Here is a 5,000-nt window from a genome sequence, read left to right as displayed (position 1 = left end):
GACCCCAGCAGAAATATGCTGTCATGTGCACAGTGTCTGGTCTGTGTGGGCTTATGGGCGCACTGGATCTATAAATAAATGCATTTTCTATTATGAATTTCAGCCCAGTTTGTGTCAATATATGATATAAATATAGTTTAATTTTGGAGCTCAGTAAGGCACTGTTTACGTCAGGTTTTTGGAGCAAACCACTGAAAATAGACCAAAACTTTGAGCCTCATAATTAGATCTGTATATTTGAATAAGTCCCATCAACTGATGAAAGAAAAATGAATGCTTTAAATTAACTGAGTTTATGTTGTGTTTATAAACCTGCATGACTTGCACACCTTTTTTTTCTCGGTGAACTCTCTAGTCTCAACCAGATGCTCTGTAGAACCTTTTTGGCAAGTTTCCTATGAAAATAATAAGCAAGGTTAATTTTAAATCATGCATATTTCCATGGATTTTCATCCACCAGAAACTAGAAGCATTAAGATGAGTCAGTGATATAGACACATACATTTACAAAAATGATACAAGAAAGTTCCATTTTGAAATAATTCCCTTGGATCCTTGAGCCTTCAGTTGCTCAGCTGTGTTTAGATTGGATGCTGTCTCACTTGTAAACTATACAGGGTGTAAATGTCTACAAAATAATAATAAAAAAAATGCTCTGCCTATTAAATAAAGTCTTTGACTGTTTTACATATACTCTATGTTCAGTTGCACCAAATGTCACTTTCAACACTGTGGGAAAATAAAGTGGCATATACAATAGGACTAATTTCATAACAGGTGTTTTCATTTGGCTCATTGTACCTATTACTCAACATTTTCACACTGTCAAGAATTCATGCTACTGACACCCACATTCCACATTCGCCCTTTTACAGTGTGTGTGGACTTGTATCTCACAATGCTGAAATGCTTTTAAAACCAATAATTATCTGCTGTGATGCAAGCAATTCTGGAAATGCATTGGGTGTTGACTTTTAGTGTGACTCAATGATTGACTCTAAATCCCATAAATATAACTTCCAGTCAGAGAGACCTACAACTATGTTGAAAAAAGGTCAATAGAGTGCAAAAACAAGAAACTAGAGATAAGCATGGCTTATCTTTTTTAAAATGATGTGTTTTGATATTTGGAAAACAGATTTATTAAAAATAAGATTTCCTCAGTTTAATATATAATCACCTCAGTCGTGGCCAACTGGTTCAAAAGCTGTCCTTGAAATCAGGTCAAGTCAAGCCAAGTTTATTTGTATAGCGCTTTTAACAATAAACATTGTCGCAAAGCAGCTTTACAGAATTTGAACGACTTAAAACATGAGCTAATTTTGTCCCTAATCTATCCCCAATGAGCAAGCCTGCGGCGACGGTGGCAAGGAAAAACTCCCTCAGACGACATGAGGAAGAAACCTCGAGAGGAACCAGACTCAAAAGGGAACCCAGCCTCATTTGGGCAACAACAGACAGCATGACTATAACATTAACAGTTTTAACATGAAGACAGTTTCATTGATGTTATAACTCTTCATTGATGGAAACTTGAGTGCAAAACTGTTCATGACAACTGCAGTCCTAAAGTTAACAAGTCAACTGTAGTCCTCAGCCATAAAAGCATTACTGTAAGAGTCCAGAGCATCCTCCAGGTATAACCCTCAACTGTCCTCATAGGGCCGTCCTTCACAGGAGCGATGCGATAAAACTCCGACCAGACACAGGGCACCAGGATGGATCAAGCAGGTCCGAGGGGCAGAAGAGGCCAGCATCTCAATCCCAGGACCAACATGTAACTCAGAGGGACAAATTGGGGGTGGGAGAGAGAGAAAACACAGGTTCTTAGGTATGCCCTAAAAATGACACAAGTATTAAATCTGTGTGGTAGGGTCGCAGAGTCGAGAGTCTTGACATCAGGCATAATACACAACAATGGCATGTTAATATGATTAAAAAATATCATGACCTGCTCTGGCTGGATGCTTGATTGGGTGATGGGAGCACACTCCTCAGCAATGATGAGATGCAGATGGGACCCTTAGGACTGGCCAAGACAATTCAGTTACATTTCACCGGGTCTGGGACATGTGACAGAATGTCTGATGGCCGATTCCCTGCAGGCTACGATAGCCAGTTGAGGTCTCCATCCTCTCCACCAAAAGATTTCCTGTTGACTCCATGTAACTCAGAGGGACAGATTTTTTTGGGGGGGAGGAAGAAAACACAGGTTGTTAGGTATGCCCAATGTCATCTGAATAAGTAGGAACAGTATACATATTGCACTGAGTACAAGCAGGGACTCCGGCAACTAACTATGACAGCATAACTAAAAGGGGAGAGCCAGAAGGTAACACAGGCATGAGGGAGCCCTGGGACATAAAGCAGCCAGCCACTACACCGTCAACAAACTCGAGTGAGCAAGCGAGTGGGGACTGACAGCATCCATACATCCCAGTTTACCAAAACACTCTATGTCTGAGGACCCTCTAGATCTACACCTTTACCTCATAAATACCATTAACAAAAAGCTTGACTAAACAGATATGTTTTCAGCCTAGACTTAAATGCTGAGACTGTGTCTGATTCCCGAACATGACTTGGAAGGCTGTTCCATAACTGTGGAGCTTTGTAAGAAAAGGCTCTGCCCCCTGATGTAGCCTTCACTATATGAGGTACCAGCAGATAGCCTGCACCTTTTGATCTAAGTAGGCGTGGCGGGTCATAGAGGAGCAGAAGTTCACTCAGGTACTGTGGTGCGAGACCATTTAGTGCTTTAAAGGTCAATAGTAGTATTTTATATTCAATACGAAATTTGATTGGGAGCCAATGCAGTGTGGATAAGACAGGTGTGATGTGGTCATATTTTCTAGTTCTAGTAAGGACTCTTGCTGCTGCATTTTGAACTAACTGGACAGTGAATCCACCGTGGTCTCCTACACTGCGTTGAATGTGTTGCCGAGTGCATCTGAGATTTGGCTGGTCAAAAGGCAGGTGAAGCCTTGTTTTGTGGTGGCTTTTACCCAAGCTTTACTCTCATTCTCGGGTTGATTTTACGAACTATTTTACAGCTCTGCCCACGGATGGCAGGACAGTGAACCAACTAAACTGCCTCGTCGTATTGTGAACGTGAAACGTGAGAGTGGTCGCCGACCGAAGCCGACGCGTTTTGAAACAAAGGGCGCTGAAGCACGTGCAGACATTTCCCCATGCTGTGATCAGGCCCCCTGCCTAGTCGTGGCCAATTGGTTCTTCAAAAAGAACTAAGCACATTCAAAATGCAGGTATTTGTCCTTAACAAAAAGTGCTCCTTTGTTAAATTGAGAATTCAGAATATAGGTTTGATGGGCAGGATTAGAACCTTACCAGGGCCAATTCTTCTTCTTGGCTGTGGGCCCAAGGTTTGACACTGCTGTTCCAGAGAATATTCATTAAAATTTGAAAATTGTTTTTTTGCTTGTAACATGTTAAAAATATAAAATTATGTCATAATGACTTAAAGATTATTAATTATTTTGAGAAAGCACAGAAATATACCCTCTGAATCGAAGCCAAAGATCATGGGGACAAAGTTCAGCTGTCCAGCACAAGCACAGTGGTCCTGAACATCATCGACCAAAACAATCACCTCCCTGAAATCACTGGTCACACAGTAAGTACTTAACTGTTTATATCATTAAGCAAACTTGCTAGTCAGTCTGCTCATACCAGATTGGACTGAAGGTTGAATACAATCATCCCCCAAATAAACAAATGAAAATGTAATACAATTATTTAAAGGGTACCTGTATAGCACTTAAATATGATTGATATTGATAGTACAAACCATAATTATAGTAATGCACTCAAGTGCAGCTACCTGAATAGTTATAATAAGTAGTTTAATGTGCTTAAAAGTCCATAAGCACATCATTTTATTGTACACAGGCAACCAATATGGTGCCTGAAATGTCACGTCAAATTGTTGATAGCCAAGACACTTATTAGCCTGGATTTAGTCAGACAAAAAAGTGATCTTCAAGTCAGTATGGACAGTGGAGAAACCAGATACTTGTATGAACCTCGGAAAAAGGACTATCCGCATCTGGGAAATTATTTGTATGTATATCCATACAAGAGTTTTCACTTGTTCATATTTGTACCCATACCCTGTCTACAGATTGTTTTTCTTTTAAAATACAATGTACCTGGGCACTGACATCTTACTCGCTCCGTGGTTCAGATATCGTGCTCTGAGTACAAATTATGCGAGAGAATCTCAAGATTTCTGTTTTTTCCATCTTAATTATTGTTTGTGTCACAATAAAAAAGCAAGTTGCACCTTTAAAGTGGTAGGCATGTTGTATAAATCAAATGGTGCTAATGCCCCCAAAATCCATTTTAATTCCAGCTTGTAATCCAGCAAAACATGACAAACACCAAGGGGTATGAATACTTTTGCAAGACACTGTACATCATCACTGGCTACAAACAGAGGGGTTTTTTTAACCCCCCCAAAAAGAAAATTTTTATATAACATGCTTTTGTTTGTTTTTATGCACTGAGAAAAGTGATCTTTTTAGACATCAAGAATCGCATTACTATTATAATGACACCATGAACTGGCCTAGTGGTTAGCATGAGTTCTAATCGCAGTCAGTTCATACCAAAGACCATCATAAAAAATGGCACCTACTGCCATCTGGCAAGACATGCTGCAATACAGATGCGAGTAGGGAGTTAAACTCTCACAGTGACCAGAAGACCAGTCCCCCACTGTAACCCTAGCTATATCACAGGTGAGAGGCCGAGGGCTATAGAAACAGAGATCAGTGCCACACCCATGCGCCTCAAGAGCTGGTTTGTACTGAGACAGGAGACTGCCTGGTAAGATCAGTTCCTGGTGTGGGAAGGATTATGAAAATGACATTGGTTAACTAGTATCTGTGTCAGTACTGCATATGCATTATCTAACTGAGTGAGATTAAAATTTCCTAAAAATGAAGTCTGTTGATTTGCATATTTTGTTGCCAGTAAAA

The sequence above is a fragment of the Neoarius graeffei genome, chromosome 13 (genome assembly GCF_027579695.1).
Source record: "Neoarius graeffei isolate fNeoGra1 chromosome 13, fNeoGra1.pri, whole genome shotgun sequence".
NCBI lineage: Eukaryota > Metazoa > Chordata > Actinopteri > Siluriformes > Ariidae > Neoarius > Neoarius graeffei.
This window is presented reverse-complemented; position numbering follows the sequence as displayed.